Source organism: Pan paniscus, chromosome X, assembly GCF_029289425.2.
Source record: "Pan paniscus chromosome X, NHGRI_mPanPan1-v2.0_pri, whole genome shotgun sequence".
NCBI classification, from domain to species: Eukaryota; Metazoa; Chordata; class Mammalia; order Primates; family Hominidae; genus Pan; species Pan paniscus.
Genome location: NC_073272.2, coordinates 33,998,127 through 34,020,028, shown reverse-complemented (window position 1 = coordinate 34,020,028; position 21,902 = coordinate 33,998,127). Strand labels below are relative to the sequence as shown.

The 21,902-nt window shown below is 36.2% G+C and overlaps 1 protein-coding gene and 1 pseudogene across 1 annotated transcript in view; one reads left to right on the top strand and one right to left on the bottom strand.

The window, feature by feature from the left end:
* Window positions 1-21,902, top strand: part of DMD (dystrophin) — a 2,218,635-nt gene that overhangs the window by 1,128,533 nt on the left and 1,068,200 nt on the right. The gene's annotated exons all lie outside the window — the stretch shown is intronic.
* Window positions 2,937-3,824, bottom strand: LOC103785959 (nucleophosmin-like; annotated as a pseudogene).

Below are 21,902 nucleotides of genomic sequence, written 5' to 3'. Positions count from 1 at the left end.
AAATGCAGGATAAACATGTCATCCCTAAGGGATTCCCGTTCTTAGAGCATGAAATTATCAAGAGAGTAAGAGACTACAAAAAATGAGAAGAATGCTGATTGCAAATTCCAAATAGAAAAAATCAAAACAAAACTGCGCACCATCATTATGGAAGCAATGAGAAGCAGAAATTGTCATTTAATGAAATATAAGATTAAAGTTAATAGAAGTAATTTTCATGAAATAATATTTTGCAAGGACGATGTTCCAGCCATATTGATCTTGGTGTTTTCTTCTCACATCCCTTCTTACTGTTCCCTAGAATGCTTGTTTCTACCTTTAAATTTGCTTTTCTCTCTACCGGAGGGCTCTACCCTATCTCCAGTTTCTCACCATGTCCCAATCTACTCCCTCTCAGAATTTTTGTACACTTCCCTTTATATATATTTGTGCTCTAATTTTATATTCACAGATATGCCTTTTGTAACTCCCCCATCTTAAAGAAAACACACACGTACGCACACATGCACACACACAAAATTGAACTCTTTCTGGGAGATCTGCTTAACTTTCTTCATAACACTGTCACTTGCTGAAACTGTAGTATGTGTTTTCATGTTTATTATCTTTTCCATTAGAATGAACATATTTTGGGTACTTGGTCTTTCTTGATCACCAATATACCTCGGTACACAGAAAAATTGATTCATATATTGAAAATGTAATATTCAGTAGAATGAATAAATACATAAATAAATTTAAAAATGATACTTTTATTGTATTACCTGAGACAAATGATCTCCAAGTTTGTCCTTGCTTTTCATAGCCAAAACATTCTCTCTTACACTGAGCTTCCTTCACCTCTTCTGTGTACAGAGCACTTAAAATTTTCACATTGTCTGATACTTTAACAATATGATGGCCCTGTTCTCTTACCCATTGGAGCATATGTTAAATACCAGAACCCATGTAACAAACATATATTGTGATCCTACTGTGTGCAAAGCAGATACTGCTTGCTGCTAGGAATACAGAGCTGACTAAGAGCTCCTTTTCTCTTTATGAGCTCACAGTCTCATGAGTTCAACGTCTTAAGGCACAACGTCTACAGCAAAGGGCAGTAAGTAAACACTCCAGAAAGTACTGGATCTGGCCTAGGACAAATGGTGGGTTGTTTTTCCAGCTGTTATTTTTCCTGCCCCCTAATTGACAGTCCTCCATTACACCTCTGGGATACCTAGTCTGACTTGGGAAAACCTGACTTTGGGAATCAGAGGCAGTCTCTGTTGCTTATATATGAGGAACTCTAATGGATACTTACTGTCATTAGAGAAACTCTGCTTCTAGCCTGGCTCCTTTTGTAAAGAAGGTTGAGTCCCCTTGGAGAGCCTGCAGAACATAACCATTTGCATGTAATGAACAGTTTGTAATACTTTGAGATTGATGTGCAATTTCTGTTTGACAAGGGAAAAACAATTAGGATTAACCGTGGTCGTATATCCCAGAATACCAACGTCGTTTCCACACTCTAAATGTTGTTGGGTCATTATATGAGATTCATAATTTTGTCCTGTTGTACCCACGTTTGCATTACCATTCAGTCTTAATTTATTATACCCTATTAAAAGTTTTTTTGGTAATTTGTTCTTATTGCTACTCAGGCATTAAAATGTCTGCAGGCTGTGAAAATGAATAAATTTAATGTGGCAGCATAGTTCTCAAAATCCTGGCTTTACAACTAATAGTACAGGCTTGTATTGTAAATCCTAGTTAACATGGATTTATTTGAAAATCCAATTTTACTGCTAATCTTAAATAACACATTTTTCAAACATTTTATCCTTGAATTTCTATTTTTTTAATAATTTATGGCTGTTGTATGTATTTACAAAAGGACAATGTGTGTACTTTTAAATACTAGTAATGGATTGCTGAAACAACTGTAACTTTAAAACAATGCAATTGTTAAAAAAATAAACTGTGCAGCCTGGCTTAATGGAGGCTTATGAACATATGATTAAGATATATGCTATAATAAGCAAATTCACTCAACTGATAGTTCATAGGAACTTTCAAATTTAATCTCATAACCAGTGGTCAGGGCAATTTAACGAGTACATGACCACGCAAGATAATTTCATTGAAGAGTGGCTGAACTATTGAAATATTTTATAGTCTCCTTGGGATATCATTAAGAGCAGAAATTTTGAAATGGAATTGTAATGATGTTCAGAAAAGATAAGTAGGTAACTCTCTTAATACGTTTTGTGCTGCTGTAACAAAGTACCTAAGACTAGGTAATAATTTGTAATGAACAAAAATGTATTGGCTCACAGTTCTGGAGACTAGCAAGTCTAACATTAAGGTGTCAGCCTCTGGCGAGGGCCTACTTGATATGTCATCACATGATGGACGATTAGAGGGCAAGAAAGATCAAAAGGGGGCTGAACTCCCACTTTTATAAGGGAACCAAACCCACTCGTGAGGGTGGAGCCCTCAATCCTTAATCACCTCCTAAAGCTCCCACCCCTTAATACTGTCACAATGGCAATTAAATTTCAACATCAGTTTTGGAGGGAAAAACATTCAAACCATAGTAGTGATACTGACTACTACCACACGGGGCTTGGGAGGCTACCCTAGCTGTTGCATCCAAGAGATGAATCTTCTAATGTGATTATCTTTATCATTTTTTTTTACTTTCTTAAAATACTTTTATTTTACATGTATATTTTTGTCTACCCACCATTTCCATGTCTGACCACTGCTACTACTATGTCCTAGCATAACATTCCATACATCCTTGAAACCAAGCAAAGGGTGGAGTTCCATCTTTAAAAACTAAACAGGCATTTTGGACAACACATTCTTGGCAATGGAATCTGGACAACATTTATCAAACATGGTAGGGAAGGTTCTCATTCTGCATTATCAAAACGACAGCCAGATATCTACTGTTACAGAAACGAAATCAGATGGAAAATTTTTAACAAATTGTTTAAACTATTTTCTCAGTGAGACTTCCTCCACTGCCAGAGATCTTGAATAGCCTCTGGTCAGTCATCTGGAAGCAATTCTTCACATAATTCATGAACTTGGCTTCCACTTTAGGAAGAGAACCACCTTTTTCTATACTTACCTGCATTTTTGCTTTAATGTCTTCTACAGAACTAGGTCCTTTGGGTGTTTTAGGAGTTTTTTCTTGTTTTGAAGGATTCTTGTCCTTTTGATCTTGGTGTTGACGGTTTTGAGTCTTTTCCATTCCGATTTGACTTTTGTGCATTTTTGGCTGGAGTATCTCATATAGATTTCTTCACTGGCGCTTTTTCTTCAGTTTCCTCATCATCAAAATCATCATCATCATCAAAATCATCATCTTCATCAGCAGCAAGTTTTACTTTTTTCTGTGGAAACTTGCTACCACCTCCAGGGGCCGATCGCTTTCCAGATAGACTTACGAGTTTCACATCCTCCTCCTCTTCATCTTCTGACTCTGTATCTTCCTCCCCAGCTACTAAATGCTGTCCACTCACATGCACTGGCCCTGAACCACACTTCAACCGTAAGACCACTGATGGTGTTATTTCAAAGCCCTCAAGGGAAACCATGGGCTGTACAGACATTTTCAAAGCTGCCAGTGTTACTTTAATTGGACTGCCTTTGTAACTCATTGCCTCTGCTTCAACAATGTGCAATTTATCCTTTGCACCAGCCCCTAAACTGACCGTTCTTAAAGATAACTGTTGCTCAATTTCATTATTATCCACCTTAAAGTGATCATCTTTGTCGGCCTTTAGTTCACAACCAAAAAGATAGTTTGGGGGCCTCAGAGGACTCATGTCCATCATCGTCCATCGGGTGGCAGGACGCACTTAGGTGGGAGAGAAGGCAGATGATGATAAAGGACCACTGCTCAAGAGAACAGCTGTGCAGGACAGAATCACACCAGGGAGATTACCTTTATCTTAGAAAACCTGAACATCTTGTGTACTTTGACACTTCTCTACATTTCACCTAACCTTTAAAATCAACACATTTATTCAGAAAACTTTTACTTTTGGAGCTGCTCTGTGTCAGGCTCTATGCTAGGTGCTCAGGATATTGAAATTGATACAATCCTAACCTATTCACATATAATCCAAGGTTTGCTGAAATTGATGGACATTTAAACAATTGAAACATTTAAGTGGTATAATTAGCAAATGGACATTTAAGCCATAAAAATAGCATCTAATAGATATAATAGAGGTCGGTACACCACTGACGAGTCAGAGCAGAGGCAACCCAAAGAGTAACTAGCCAGAAGAATTGGGAAAGCTTCATAGAGAGAGCGATATGAAAATAAGGGAGAGAATTGTAAATCCATGAAAATGAGAAAACGTTGAAAAGTGATGGTGTCAGAAAAACTTGTGGTATGATAATGACAAGATGAGAGGAACTCTTGGTAAGCGTGTGGATGCATGGAAAGAAGTGGCACAAAATAATGCTGAGGACATTTTTTATTTTATTGTTGGTTTTGTTTTGGTTAATTTCATTTTTTAAATCTAGTATGCTAGTGTTCATTTTCCAAACTGTGAATCATAAACTTAGTTTGTGGATCAACACCGGCCTTTGATTTTTAGTGAAACAAAATAGAAAATACCAGCAGTCATCACAAATAGATGTTTCACAGATTTTTTGTTTTAATTGCGACTGTGTGTGTGTGTGTGTGTGTGTGTGTGTGTGTGTGAGAGAGAGAGAGAGAGAGAGAGAGAGAGAGATGGTTTGGATGTTTATCACCTCCGAATCTTATATTGAAATGTGATTTCCAATGTTGGAGGCAGGGCCTGGTAGGTGTGATTGGATCATGTGGGTGGATCCTTCCTGAATGATCCCTTTGGTGACAAGTTAGTTCATGCTAGATGTGGTTGTTTAAAAGAGTATGAGACCTCAACCCCCACCTCTTTCCTGCTCTCCCCTTTGCCTTCCACCATGGCTGTAAACTTCCTGAGGCTCTCACCAGAAGTAGATGCCAGTGACATGCTTCCTGTACAGCCTGCAGAACTGTAAGTCAAAAGAAAACCCCTTTTCTTTTTAAAGCACCCAGTTTCAGGTATTTCTTTATAGCAATGCAAGAAGGGACTAATACAGTTGTATGTGTATGTGTGTGTTGGGTGATTTCTGGTTGAGTGTCACAAGGCTGTAATATGGTGAGTGTAAGGAAGTATAAGTTTTAGAAAATTAAGAAGCCAGTTCAGAAAACTAATACTTTTGGAAAATAGTACAAAATCAACTTTACAAGAATATACACAGAAAGATGTAATACAAGATTTATTTCATTGCAATAATTTATAAAGTTGGTTTAGTGCCTTGCTTTTGCATGCTGTTTTAAAAATTACCAAGAATGTGACTTCATGTGATTTTCAAATACTCCCAGCAAGATAGGTAGAAAAGGTATTCTTATAACTCTTAGACAAAAATTTCGGAAAGTTTAAATGCTTTATCCCAAACCATAAAGCTAATAAATGAAGAATCTGGGATTCAAACACCATATTTTTTTACTGTTCATCAGCTAGAAGTTAGAAATGTTAAGCCAAAAACATTAAGTCACTGCTCTGCCTAATAAATCTTGAGGAAACTAATAAAAAGAATAATACCACTGACTACAGGACAAGGTCTTCCTAAGAGACCTTAAATATATTAAGTGATGAAGATGAAACTTCTTTTATTCATAAAAATGTTATTTAGTTATGAGTAGAGCTCTAATTAAACTTATTTTATATTGTCATCAGTAAAGTTGAGACATAACATATTTATTAATATAATTATAATTTGACCCATAGTGTATTAAAAGAAGGATGTTAAAAGGAGTTGTTATTAGAGATGATGTTAGGGTTGTTGATGATAATAGCAGTAGTCATAACATAACAAAGCACTTCATAATTTAAGAAGTGCCTTCAATTACATTGTTACTCTCATGGAAATCTCTTTTTGATATATAGATTTGGTGGATTCTGTATCACTCTAAGACATAGGTTACTGAGGTGACGGAGGAATTTAGCAAGCAGCTGTCAAATGGAGGACATGAGCATTGGATTGTGTATAGCAAGGGCTGATGGTCTCTAAGAAAGCCTCTTGGTTTCCACAGGGCAGAAGCCCTTTGAAGATCATAGCCAAGGATTTAGTAATTGCCTCCCTTTCAGAATACCCTCAAGAGAAAACCCCACCATAAGACATGGTTCCCTACAGGCAAAACTGCTTTTCCTTAAAATTTAGTGTTCCCTGAATATCAGCCTTCTTTGGCTCATTCAACATAGTTTTCTTAAGTTTCAGGACAGTGCTGCAGACCAAAAGTTTCAACAGTGAGGAAAGCAATACTACTTGTGCAGTGACCCTACCTCAGTCAGGGAGGCAGATGCCTGCCTTTATGTGAGGGAATAAGGAATCAATCATATTTCCAACACTCAAGAAAGCCAGTCTAGTGCAGGGAGAGATAGATACATAAACCTCAAAGTTATGATATAGCATAATAGTTTTAAAAAATTCCATAATAACTGTATTTCAAAAGTTTTATAGAAACAGAAGAGATGACCTCAGTCTGGAAAAGCCAGCTTGGAGAATGGCAACCAATATTAAGTGGCAAAAGCTTTGGGATCCCAGGCCTCCAGATGGAGGGTGATTGCATGGGCTAGACAGGTAGGTTAGGAAAACTTTGCAGAGGACATTACATGGTACACACAGACAAGTCTGTGTTTTAGCCTATAAACCACAGTTGCAGAATGTGTTTGAGCAAAGGCTTTTGGGGATGAGATTTGCACTTTTCAAGATTTAAGTTTGTTTAGGATACTTACGGTTTGCTGTATACTTCCTGGGTTTTTACATTATAATTATGGTTTGAACTTTAAAGGAAAACTGCAGTTTAGCATACTTGAAAGAGTGCAACTTCAAGTCATGATTGGAGACAGATATTTAACAGATTTTGTGATCCTGTGATGCTTATTTTCTTCTCAGACATACCACATGACAATCATTTTTAAACAGTTTATTTCTACTTTAGCATCCATCTGAAGGTGTTGTATATGTTTTATGCTTGAAAATAAAGCAGTGGGCTGGGTGTGGTGGCTCACGCTTGTAATCCCAGCACTTTGGGAGGCCGAGGCAGGCAGATCACTAGGTCAAGAAATCGAGACCATCCTGGCCAACATGGCGAAACCCCATCTCTACTAAAAATATGAAAATTAGCCAGGCGTGGTGGTGCATGCCTAGAGTCCCAGCTACTTGGGAGGCTGAGGCAGGAGTATCGCTTGAACCCGAGAGGTGGAGGTTGCAGTGAGCCAAGATCGTGCCACTGCACTCCAGCCTGGCAACAGAGTGAGACTCTGTCTCAAAAGAAATAAAAAAGAAAATAAAGCAGTGAATGCAATTAAGATGGATTTATTATGATCATAAAGTACTCAGGAGTCCTATTTTAAAAGACAGCATTACTGTAATTACAAATATGGGGAAGAAACTAATGCTGTTTTGCATATCATTCTCAGCTCTCTCAAAATCAGATATTAAGCTCTTGCTGCCAAAGGAGACTATACTGCACGGTGCTCACCTGCATAAACTTTGAGAGGGTTGAATTGTGCCAAGCAATTCTCTCAATACATAAATTAACCAAATATTTGTTGACCTACTGTGTGACAAGTATTATTCCGGGAAATAAGAGATCCAGCAATGAAACAAGTATGGCTTCTTATAGAGTTCCCAAAAAGGAAATGAAAGGATATACGTATAGTGATATCCCTGAATTAAATTTCTCTTTTGAAAATAAAAATTCTATCATAAGCTGTAACTGCCAACACTTCAATACTCATTCAGCAGTTTTCAGGGATTTGTACCTTTTGACTTATGAGAATTTGGAAGTCTAATCGTATCATTGCACTGGAGTCTTAAAGAAACAGATAAGCGAATGACTTTGCCTGTATCATTGTTGACTGTACTTACAATCAGAAAGGGGCACAGGACAGATGCCAGGGAATAAGTGGACAGCCCATAAATGGAATGGTAAGAAAGAAGAACTATAGTGGATTTGGAAAGTTCCCTTCAGCATTTTCCCTAGACAATCTTTGGCTGTGTTTGCATGATCAGTATTTCATTCACAGGATATTGAGCTCTTGATATAGTTCTCAAAACCCAAAATGAAATAAGAAGTCTACTCTTTATTTAAATTCAAATTCCAGAGAGTTAAGTAACTTTCCAGGAGGTAATCTAAATATGGCCTCCTTGTTAGGGGGGGGGTTGAATTTGCATATAAATAGTCTCACCCTTAAAGGAAAACCACAGATGGTGGTAATGATGTAGCCATAATGTACATGGTCAACTGCTGTCTGAAAATAGGTGACTACAATACAATAAGATATTTTAAGAGAGAGAAAGAAAGATCACATTCACATGATTTTCATTACAATGTATTGTTATAATTGTTCTATTTTTATTCATGATTTTTAATCTCTTAACTGCACCAAATTTATAAATTAAAATTTATCATAAGTACATATAGTTTATATAGGGCTCAGTACTATCTGCAGTTTCAGACATCCACTGGCAGTCTTGGAATGTATCCCCTACAGATAAGGGGTAAACCACTGTATCCTATTTGTGTGAATGCTACAGGTGTTGTGAGCTCATAACAATATGACATCAACACTGAACTAATCCAGGATTTGGTAGTGAGAGTGATGTATTTGCAAGGAGTGAGACGTGGTGCCTCATCCAAGCAGAGAAATAATTTTGAAATTTGCCTGACAATAAAAATCACAATGTGAGGTCTCTCTTTAGAGCTGCAAAGTCCAATTCAGTGTCCCCTAGCCAGATAAGATACTGAGCTCTTAAAATGCGGCTAGTACTAATTGAGATGGGCACTGAGTATAACACACATGCCAGGGTTTGAATACTTAGAACCAAAAAGGAAGTAAATGCTCATTTATTGCATGTTAAAATTATGGTTTTATTATAGTTGATTAAATAAGATATATAATTAAATTGACTTCATTTTGCTTTTAAAAATGTGGCTATGAAAAATTTCAAATTATATATGTGTGTGATTACATATGTGTGTTTTCACATATGTAATTGATGTTACATGTGAAATTGATTGTTACATGTGACATGTAAAACACGTTACCTAACACGTGCATGTGTATGCAACACATATGTAACGTGTTACATATATAACACGTTACATATGTATTGTTACATGTGTTACATATGTGCTTGCATTACACACATGCATAATATGAAATTACGTGTAATTTCAAATTACATGTGTATATTTTGAAAATTACAAATTACGTATTTTGTTATTTTTGCTTTACAAAGTCAAATTTACCCTATTTAATAAAGCATCATGAGTTTTTTATAACTAGTAAACTTTGAGACTTTTGTAGGAGAATAAATAATGCTTATTATAAAAACTGATTGGAAAAGTGAGCTGGAGCAGGGAGTGGAGGAAAAAGGACTAGAGATCACCTTTCTTCCCAGCTCCGCTCCTCTCCCAACCTTTTTTCTTTCCATTCTCTCATCCCAATTCAAAAGTGCAGAGTTCACAGTTGGTGTGCTGATTTAGAAAACAGATATATAAACAGCCTTAAATTTTCTCCAGGCTTTTACAATGAAAAGAAGTTCAATATCAAAAGTAACAATATAATCTGTGGAAAGGTATGGGGGCTATGTTTTTGAGGTAGAAACTATAGGTGCTCCTGGCCAAGCATGGTGGTTCAAGCCTGTAATCCCAGCACTTTGGGAAGCTGGGGCGAGAGTATTGCTTGAGCCCAGAAGTTTGAGTCCAGCCTGGCCTACAGGGTGAAACTCCACCTCTACTAAAAATACACACACACACACACCCACACACACACACACACACACACACACACACACAAAAGCCTTGCGTGGTGGCACTTGCTGATAGTCCCAGCTACTCAGGAGGCTGAGGCGGGAAGATTGCTTGAACCTGGGAGACAGAGGTTGCAGTGAGCTGAGATAGCACCACTGCACTCCGACCTGGGTAAGACTGTCTCAAAAAAGAAAAGAAAAGAAAGAAAGTATAGGCACTCCTTATATGCAGCTGCTCACACCCCTCCTCCTTCACACCCCTCCCCCTTCCCCAAAAGTTTGCAAGGGGAAAAATGTGTGTAATTGGCAGTATTTAGTGGCGTGCAACCGTGAGTCATCAGACCGCACATCCTCACTTCTGCTAGTGGCTCAGTACCCAACAGCACTCAGTGAAAACTAACTCATTTCAAAGGTGAAAACAAGTGAGTTTGGCCACCAGGGAGTGTTCAAAACTGTCAGTGCTGAAGCAAATGTGGAGGGTGTTCTGTAGTTTGTTAAGGTTGACATTTGTGGTCCAACCCCTAGCTGAACTACTAATTATGATATCTGTCTTGATGGTGCCTCAGGAGAAAGCTTCTCAAAGGGAATCAATGTTCAAATTATAGTATGTATCTTGGCCATGGAAGTTATTGAATTTTAGCCAATACTTGCTACTCTTTCATTTATAGTGTGAGAATGCAGTGTAATGAACCTAACTCTCACTGTCCTGACTTGCCTTTCTCATCACATTCACAATAAGCACGTCAATACGTATACACATTTCATATTTCTAAAGTTTACTTTATTTCCTTATTGTACATCGCTGTGCTGCTGATGGAAGAGAAAAGGAAAAACACTATTGATTGCAAAACTGTTTTATCTTTGGTGGCTTAGATTTTTTTTGTATGATATGTAACATCTTGCATACCTAAGGCAACACGAAGCTAAATAGATTTTCATATAGCATGTATTTTTTCCAATTAAATGTTTAATTTTGTTCAGAGTATACTGGGGACATTTTGAATAATAGAGAAAAGTACAAAGAAAATTCATAATTCTACCACCTATCAGCAAAGTGAAATTTTATGAAGAAACATAATTTTCATGTAAATCATAGTGAACTCATGGTAGGTTTTATTTAATACAGTAATTGGAGAGCTGGTAGGAAGACAAAACTGGTTCAAAAGAGAATACAAGAAACAAATGCTTCTATAATCAGTGAATTTTTTAAAAAGTATTCTGGAATAAGATGAGTGAATAAGATACTAAACTCGTTGATACCCTACAGCCTTTGGGGTTATATCCTCTACTGGGTAAAAAGTCATTTACATCATATCAGTTTTCTAAAATTTGCATTGAACTTCATAGCGTTGTAACATGTGTGGGCCCAAATTAATAGTAAACAGTAAGAGTTGCTTTACTCTGAAAATATTGAAGCTCTTGTGAGGGTGTGAGGAGTTTGTTAGGAAACAACGCTACCATTATTTTGAAACACACACAATCATCTTTTGTTTTACTTCTAAGTTTTGGATAATTTTTCTTAAATTATCTTATTATCCATTTTCTTAATTTCCTTAACCTTTTAAATGTTTCTCCTAGGCACTTTTATTGATTTTTGGAATATAGTTGATATGTGCTGAATTTTTATCATCCAGTTTTAATTCTACTGAAAAATCTAAAAGATGTTCATCAACTACTATATTTCAAATGCATACAACCCCTTTCATGCTAAAGAAACTGTATGGGAAACACAGTCTGACATTTTCAGGACCTGGTATCATTAAAAGTCTTGACACTGTTAAAATTAAACAATGCCTTTTTTTAAAATCAAAGGATACAAAAGGGCTGTGTTGGTCAGAGGATACAAAATTTCAGTTAGATAGGAGACATAAGTTCATGAGATCTTTTGTATGACATAGTGACTATAATTAATAATAATATATTATCGAAAATTACTAAGAGAGTCGATTTTCAGTGTTCTCACCGCAAAAAAATAGTATGTGAGGTAATGCATATGTTAATTAGCTCATTTTAGCTATTCCACATTTTTCAATACAATGTGTTGTATAATACGTGATATATACAACTTATATTTTCCAATTCAAATAAGTAAAAATAAATGTAAATTATTTGAAATAAATAAAATGTGAAGAACATCCACTTTTCATATGAAACCATGAGATATTTTCTGTTAAAAGATTAAATGTCCAATAAATTTTTGATGTTAACAGAAACAAAAATGTTTAATATTTAAATACATATTTGCATGCTATTGACCCCCTGAAGTTCACTGCTGGGCTAAGTGAACCAACTATATCTTAAGTCAAAAATGCTGAAATTCTTCCCCAAATCCCAAAGCTCATGAAAACATAAACAGAAAATTTCCAAATAATTCTACAGGGAAAATAAGACATACTATTTGATCTGATCAAACAACAGGATGATTATGGTTAATAATGAGTTACTTGTACATTTAAAAATAACTAAAGGAGTGTGACTGGATTGTTTGTAACACAAAGGAGAAATGCTTGAAGGGATGGATACCCCGTTCTCCATGATGTGATTATTACCCATTGCCTGCCTGTGTCAAAACATCTCATGTACCCTACAAATATATACTCCTACGGTGTACCCACAAAAATTAAAATAAAAAAGAGAGGGACCCGAAGATAAGCTAATATTTAAGCTCATCATACTCATTAAGATAAGCAATACATACCGAAAGTAATAGCATTTAAAACCAGATGTTGGGGGAGGGTTCTAACTTGTTCATTAAAATTCAAAGTCACCCGTCTTGTTTTCTCTTTTGTTTTTTTTTTTTTTTTTTTTTTTTTTTGAGATGGAGTCTCGCTCTGTCACCCAGCCTGAGTGCAGTGGCGCGATCTCGGCTCACTGCAAGCTCTGCCTCCCGGGTTTACGCCATTCTCCTGCCTCAGCCTCCCGAGTAGCTGGTACTACAGGCGCTGGCTACCACGCCCCGCTAATTTTTTTGTATTTTTAGTAGAGACGGGGTTTCACCGTGTTAGCCAGGATGGTCTCGATCTCCTGACCTCGTGATCTGCCCACCTTGGCCTCCCAAAGTGCTGGGATTACACGCGTGAGCCACCGCGCCCGGCCACCTGTCTTGTTGTATCATGATCCCGAGAGTATATAAGTATGTGTACAGCTCATCTAAACCCTTTTTCTTTCAACATGATCAATAGATTGAACATTGGAGATATTTTATAAGAAATAATGAAGACAACTCAATCAGCACATATATATTAAATGTGGAATCTGTAATGATTGCGAAGCCTGAAGCAAACTAAATATTCGGTAATAGGTTCTTCTTTCCATGGTATATCCATTTGAATATATAACATCAATGCCTTACATTTGTTTTAACTATTTAAGGTTTATGTTGTTAGTGTGATGAAATGGCTGGCAAAAGTCAGAAACTCAGGAAAGTTTCAGGCTTATATCTGGAGCCTGGTTTTCTTTCTTCAAGGTAGAACCACTGTGAAGTAAAAATTTTTTTTTATATCTGGAGCAATAATGTAGAAGCTTAAATGTATTATCCAAGTTGTCATAAGCCTATTATTTCTTTACATTACTGAAGTGAAAGACAGCATTAATGGCTAAATGCCATACTTGGCTATAATTTATATTGTTTAGGACTGGAAATGTGCCCGAAATGTACATTTTTTTCCAAAATAGTTCATGTAATATTTGAAACCTGACAAGTAACCTAATGATTTCATGGAATACCGTCAAATATAAATGTGAAGTTTTAAAGACACAGGGAAATACTCAGAATAAACCCCCTAACCACAGGCCAGCAGAAGAACTAGACTTGAGAAAATGAATGGGAAGATAGTAACAAATGACTTCTTTGGCAGCCTTATATATGCTTAGTCTTATAGACTGTTTTATGGATGCTCTGCACTCTATTTCCAGCAAGTATGGCATTTGGAACAGGACCACACGAGACAAACTATGAGTTCACATTTCCCACAACTGCACAGGTAGAAAGAGGGAACAACAGAATACTCCCTTTCTTCTTGAAACAATAACTTCTGTTGAAGCTCACTGGCTTCTTCTTTTCAGCTGTTTCTGCTAGCTCCTCCTCCGCCTCTTGACCTCTAAGGCAATGGTCTTCAAAATTTCAAGACTGCTTTCTAATTGAACCAAAACTTATAAGCACATTTATTCCCAAAAAATGTACATTTATTTGTAAATCATATATGAATATGACTAAGCATGTAAACATATGTGAAAATAGAAATCAATGAATATAAATGCAAACACAAATAGAAGCATTCACAGTTTTCTTTTGTGTCCCAGTGAGTTGTTCCAAATTCCTCGGAGGTAGGTATGTCACAGTTTGAGACTATACCTTCAATCCTAGGGTTTCTGGTTTCACTCTCCTCCTAGGTGATAGCATCCATTTTTACGGACTTCACTGCCATCTTTAGTTGAATAACTCCTCTATCTCTCCATCCCATATTTCTCTTGATTCCAAACCTGCTTGTTCACCTGAGCATATGACACAATTCATTGGCTGCCGTACATGCAGCTTTGACATGTTATTTAAAATCTTTCCTCTTCCCCAGCCCTCATCTATTTCACATTAGTATCTTCTTCTTATCTACTTGATTGGTAAGCAGAGTCCACATGATTCCATCATTTATCTCCCATTTTATATCTAATCTATAAGCAAGTAATGCAATGCAACTTCTGTCTCCAAAAATTTATTTTGAATTTGCCTTCTCTTCCTCTGCATCTCCCCCATCTTAGGCCAGGTCACCTCTGCCCTCTTGCCAGATTAGGTCACATTCTCTCACTACTGTTGTTATTCTCTTCCTATTCAATCCTACACCACAGCAAAACGGATCTTCTCAAAATGTCAGCTAGATAAAGGCATTTCTGTGCTTAAGGCCCTCATGGATTTATCTTCTTAGGATGAACACCCAACTCTTTCTTATGGCTTAGAATACAATGGATTACAACGCATAATGAATCTATTATATTTCTATCTTTTCCATTTTCTTCTTAAGTCAACCTTTCTCAATCCATATAGGATAATCATATTAGTGCTTCCTCACTTTCTAAAACATCTCAGGGCCTTTGCACGTGTTTCTCTGTTCTTAGACCTAGAATGCTCTTCCTTTTCTCTTTGTGTAGCTAGGTGCTTCTTTCCATTTACGTATCACATGAAATGCAGTCATTCCCTCCTCCTTCCCTCACTACCTCACAAAAAGTTGATGCCTCTGTTAAACCATTAATGGAATTTTACTTGGCAGTGAATAGAGGAAAAACCAACGGTAAAAGCAACCATGTGAATGAATCTCAAAAATATTATGCTGAGCAAAAAGTCATAGACACAAATATGGGTATTTACATGAAGTTAAAGCACAGCAAAACTCAATTACGGTAATAGAATTAAGAAAGTGGTTACCTCTGGGTGAGGGTTGGAATTGAGTGGACAGAGGCATTAGTGACTTTTTCGGGGTAATGGAAATGTTGTCTATTTTGTTCAGGTGGTGAATACATAGATACATTCAATTGTCAAAACACGTCCATCCAAACACTTAGACTTTTGCACTTTATTATATGCAAATTATGCCTCAATTGAAAAAAGTTTGTTTTCAAAATTATACAAACAGTTGAAATTCTTTCAAAGATTTGATTCAAATGAGATTAATTCTGTATCCATCATTGATGTATGATAGTTTTGTATGTAGTTAAGGTTACTGGAGATAATTGAAAATTATACTCACAAGAAGGCTGCATAATATGAAGTTTATCTGCCTTGATCTTTAATAGCTTTCGCGATTTCAACTTCTTCACAGCTCTGTAAGAAGGCAGTGTGGCATGTTGAAGCAAGCATGTGTTTTAGAGTAACACAGGGCTGGTATACAACCCCATGTCTACCAATTATCAATGATGTGGGTATGTTGCTGGATCTCAATAATCTTCCACTGTGAAATGGAATGTAACACCTGACTCACAAAGCAAAGGTATTTACCTTATGTAATATAATTCCTGCGATACTGGGACCTCCCTTAATCCCATCCACAGATGCCAGGTTAAAGACCCCATCACAGACTAGAACAAGTTGGGATGTCAAAATGAATAAATATTAATCGAAGGGCCTATTGTGACTGAACACCACGCGGTAGGCACTCTCTAATATCTGCCGTCTCCCTCCTTTTTTGGGGAAACATTCTAAATGTGCAAAAAATAAAGGGTTATTTGCTTTCTGGCACTTGGGATCGATTTATTGAGGATATGTTAGCGGAACAGCAAAGGTGAAACACTAAAAGCACCATCAATACACAGGCAGAGGTGAAGCCATAAAGCGTTTATTTTTTAAATTAATGCACAATATGTAAGAGGTATGTTAGAAAGAACGTCCAATCCCTGAAAGGATATACGAAAGACATTCATAAAATTACGTTGGCATATTTTCATAATGTTCAAAATATTGTTTTAATTAGTGTATTATGAGTTTATTCATGTGTCTGTGTGTTGTGTTATATTAATCTTTTCTTGCATTGCTATAAAGAAATACCTGAGACTGGGTAATGGATGAGAAAAGACACTTACTTGGCTCACAGTTCTGCAGGCTGTACCTGAAGCATAGCAGCATCTCCTTCTGTGGAGGCTTCAGGGAGCTTCCAATCGTGGCAGAAGGCAGAACGGGAGCAGGCACTTCACCTGGCTAGAGCAGGAGCAAGAGAGACAGAATGAAGTACCACACACATGTAAACAGCCAGATCTCAGAGAACTCACTCATCATCATGAGGATGGCACCAAGAGGATGGTGTTAAACCATTCATGAGAAATCCACATACATGATCCAGTCACCTCCCACCAGGCCCCACCTCCAACACTGGGAATTACATTTCAAGATGAGATTTGGGCGGGGATGCATATCCAAATGATATCCATGTTTAATCAGAAAAATAAAAGTTAACAGTAACAGTGATTTTACTTTGTAGACCTTTGCTAATGGCTCAAATCTAGCTCCATTCTGAGAACAGCCTGCGGTACACATTTTGAAAGATAGTTGATTAATATGAAAGAAGCTGTATCTGTAGTCCTTAAGGCCGTAATGGTTTACATATATGAGTAAATATTCCAAAGTAGCCATGCCAGTTAACATATATCCAGAGTCTAAAGGCCACTGGACAACAAAAGTAAAAGATACATAGCAATTATTACTTTATATCACAGTAATTCTTGTATATTTTAAATGGATATTTACATTTGAGGACATCCATTTAAGAGTTAGGTACATGTCTCTTAAATTTAAGTAATATTTACTTAAATTTCTGGCTGCAGCAATTCCACATAGGTAGAAATGAAGTCTGAATTGAGTTGGGGGTCTTTGCAATACTCTCTCTGTTCATTGGCTATTTTGACAATGCTGAGAGATGTGGTTAGCCATTCTTTTTCATTTCATATTGGCAACCTAGAGAGCAATTAAGCCTTCTCCCCTTAACCAGATGTATGTTTTACTCATTTCTGGATCTTTATGGCTGACTCTGAATCCTAGCCTGTGGTAGAAAGCATGGTGTCAGAAGGAACTATGAGTTAAGACTATGCATACTTGGCTTTGAGTCTTGGGTATCATACCTCCCTCATAGAGTGAAGGAACCAGGGATTCTTCTTGAGGCCCAGACCCTGCATCCATATTAAGAATACCTGTGCAATTTTGCTTCCTGATATTTAAGGTGAAAATGCATGTTTGGGTCATTGTGAGGATTATGTGAGATGATACTTTTAAATAGAGGCCCCCTTATTATATGCTCTCATAGTTTCAGGCAACACTTGTCATATTTGTAACCTCAGTTTTAACTGTAATGTTTCCATCAATGTCCCTCTTACCTGGTACAGGGGCTCTTCATATTCTTGGATTACAAATCTGTGAATGCAACCATGCATCAAAAATATTCAGAAAAACAATGAATGCCTACCTCTGTACTGATGATTTATAGGTGTTTTTCTTGTCATTATTCCCTAAACAATACAATGTAATAAGTATTTATATAGCATTTACATTGTATTAAGTATTATAAGTAATCTAGAGATGTTTTAAAGTATATAGGAGGATGTGTGTAGGTTGTATGGAAATATTATGTCATTTTATATGTCACTTGAACATTTGTGGATTTGCTATCCGTGGGGATCCTGGAACCAATTCCCCATGGATACTGAGGGACAATTGTATTATAAGCAGCAAGAGGGAAAGGAATCTGTCTATTTTGCCCAAAATTGTGTTCCCGGGACCTAGCATAGCTCCTGGCAAAGAGTATTCAACAAATATGCATTGAGGAAAGAATAGAGGGAACCATATCCCCTTATTCTCGCTGTTCCTTCATGTAATGAATAAACAGTCAAATCTTACAAGAGATTTTAAACCAGTCAGAGAAAAGTTGGAAGTTAGTTAGTTGTTCATACATTGAGAAGCCTCGACGCTGTGTCATCTAGGTAATGAAAGATCTAGGGAAGTTTAGCAGGGAGAAGAAGAGAGATGATAGTTGTCTTCAAATGTTTGAAGGACTGTTACGGACACAAAAATTTACACTTGTGCTGAATAATTCCAAGAGGTACACAGTCTCTCGATAGAAGCTAAAGTGGGGGGGTGACATTTGACTCAACAAAAAGCCATCTAAATATCAGAACTTTCAAAAGCAGGAACTGGTGCCTCAATTAATAGTGTGTTTTCTAGCACTTATGATACCTGATCATAGGCAAGATAATGAAAAATTGGGACCTGGGAGTTACACATGGGAATTTATGTATCAGTTGGGTGATTAGGAGAGGTGGCCTTAAAGTCCTGTTGTGTTCTAAGAGTCTGTGATTCTGAGTCTTATTTCCCAACAAGAGAGGTACAGAGCAGAAGATGGGATTGGGAGAAATAGGATAAAGGTACCAGGAAATCCTAAAGGTAAGAAAAGTTAGGCAGACCTGAAGCTAACTCTATACTTCAGGTGCTTGCCTAGAGCCAGCCCTACCTACTTAGAGAATGTTGAAGAGCCAGTTAAAAATCTTTAACACCGATGTAAAACAAAACTATCAAAACCTGAAGATTTCGAATGTTCTAACCTACTCGTCAGTTGGACTTTTTTCACGAATACTTCAGTAAATAGGCATAAATTTATTTTTTAATGATAGAAAATATCTCTTAAAGAAGTTATAACTGTGGATAAAAGCACCACCATAAAAATCTTGTGGTGAAATATATATATATATATTTATATATGTAATTTTAAATATGGTTAGCTAGAATACGACGACAATGTTTATGAAACACAGAGACTCTTGACAGTCCCATGTATACACTATAAAACTTTAAGTTATCCACTATTCACTCACTAAGCTTATACTTATTGAGTGTCTGCTGTGTCACTTATTGCGGAAGGCACAGGCGGTATAGCATTGCACAAAACATATGTGGTCTCTGATGGACTTTTTCAGTCTAGTGGTGAAAGCAGTGAATGGGTGTACAGATGTTAAATAATTGTACAATTAGTTGCATGTGTAAATGTCAAAGTTCAGAAGATGACAATTGATCTACGGCAATGTTTCGCAATCTCTGACGTTTTGAGCCAAATACATCTTTGTTGTGGTGGACTGCCCTGTCCACTATAGGATGTTTGGCATCACAACTGACCTCTGCCCATTAGATGCCAATAGTACTCTCTTCTTTAATCACAAATTTGTCCTAGACAGTTCCAAATGTCCCTGGGGGAGCAAAATCATCCCTAGTTGAAAATCACTGGTCTAGGGGGAGGTCTTTATGAGGAAGTAACATCTAAGAAAGCTGGTATGTTTACATATAGCTACAGTCTATTACACATGTATATATACGTAACAAACCTGCATGTTGTGCACATGTACCCTAGAACTTAAAGTATAATAAAAAAAAATGTAACAAAACAATACAGTATGATAAGTGCTATGGGACCAAAGATGAAAGGGTTCTACTGCACAATTATGAACTCATAGGCTTTTGGGGTCAAAATTTTGCTGAAGATATTTGCCACCCACGTGACCTTTGGCAGGTGACTTAGCTTATTCATACCTCAGTTTTATCCAATGTGAAATGGGGCTGGAAAGTCCCATCTACTTCCTAATAACTTTGGGGAAATAATATGTGGTTATATAGGAAAAAAAAAATCCTGGAAGTATGCCTGCTGCGTAGTAAAAGGAAGGAGAAGGATAAAGAGAAATCTGCATTTTTTCTTCTGTAATGGGGCAGATAGTAAACATTTTAAGTTTTGTGGGCCAAATAGTCTCTGTCACATTTACTTGATTCTGCAGTTGTGGCATTGAAAGCAGCTATGGACAATACTTAAATTAGTAGGTGTGCCTGTGCTTTCAATAAAATTTTATAAATACAAAGTTTGCAAAACAAAGTTGTTTTTTTTTTTTTGTAGTTTGCTGACACCCTAGTAAAGAAGCACCATTGTCAACATTAAAAATTATCAAATTTTTATTTTTCTAAGTTTTCAAATTTGCTTTGCTTGGTCTAGCTCATGAAATAAGTCAAAAGTAGCAAGACCTCCACCTCTAAAATAATAATAGTAATGATAACCTCAAAAGGAAAGAAGAAATATTTTTAAAGAAGAAAAATTATTGTTAAATAGGATTATTGTGCACTGAGAAAACCTAGGAGACTCAATTTTAAAATCTGTGAAATAATTTTAAAAATACTTTATGAATAGATACATAATAGCTTTTATTCATATTAATGACTATAAATGCAAATGGAAATCTTTCATTCACACTGATGACAATGTATAAATTAAGGAGGAATAAAAATTGTAGACCCTATAGGTGAAAAGCATAAAAATATACATAAGAAAAGCAAAAATTGACTACGTAGGATTGTTTTAGGATTTAAGATTTATTGTCATTAAACTTGCAATACTTGCCAAATTAACATTTGAATTTAATACAGTTATAATCAGAATGCTTTTGATGTGTTTGGGGGCAATATAATTTCAAAGGAAATAGGCAATGATGTAATTTAAAGTTTATATAGAAGGAAATTGTGTGCATGTATGTGTGTGTATAAATTGGAAACAATTTTATTAATAAGCATATTATGGCAGCAACATACACTTCCAGATTTCTACTATACTTTGAAGTAATTGTGATCAAAACCACAGTGTGCTGGCATAAGGCTAGAGAAATGGGTTAGTGGTTTAAAAGTGACAGTCCAGGAAAACTCTAAATAAGATAGGATATTTTAGTTCTGTGTGGATAGCCTATTTCACTTAATAAATAGTGTCTCGTAATTGACTATTCATGTACCTATAAGTTTAACTATAGACCAAAAAAACGTCCTACTAGATTAAGGAGCTAACTAGAAATATAAATTCATATAAACAATAAAGGAAAATGTAGGACTTTATAAGCTTCATGGGAGACAGATTTTTGGTAAGTCAGGAAGCCTGGAAGACTTAAAACATAAAATTGGCAGACTGAATTAACTGATAGTTTAAAGCTTCCATAGAGCAAAATAAATCATAAACCAAGTTTTAAAATATATAATGGATTTAGAGAAGGTATTTACAAAAATATATGACTAATGGAGGTTAATAATAACAATATGTAAGAAGGATATGAAATGGCATTTTACTATAAAGGTCAAACAGATGACCTATAAGCGTAATAAATCATATTAATCTCCACTAGTAATAACTACACACATTTACATAATATAGATGTTATGCCTGCATTTGATTTACTTTATCTGTCTTTTGGCAGAACTATTTGTCACCAAATAAAAAATTCTATATCATTACCAGAAAGGTATATTATTATAATGTTTATTATGTTGCAGTTGTAAAAGAAATAACAGCTTTTCAATTGTTTACAAATCCTATAGAACATTTACTGAAATACATTTACATTTTGTGGCAAACTTGGATTTAAATACCGTGTTCGTGCTTTGTTTTATGCCGTTTTCCCATCTTTTCTCCAGGAATTTGATTGTGCTTGATTGAAAGCTAAAAAGAAAAAAAATAATAATTCTGGTTTGGGTTTAAAAAATTAGGTTAGTGGTTAAAAAGTTGTACGTTGTCTTCTATAAA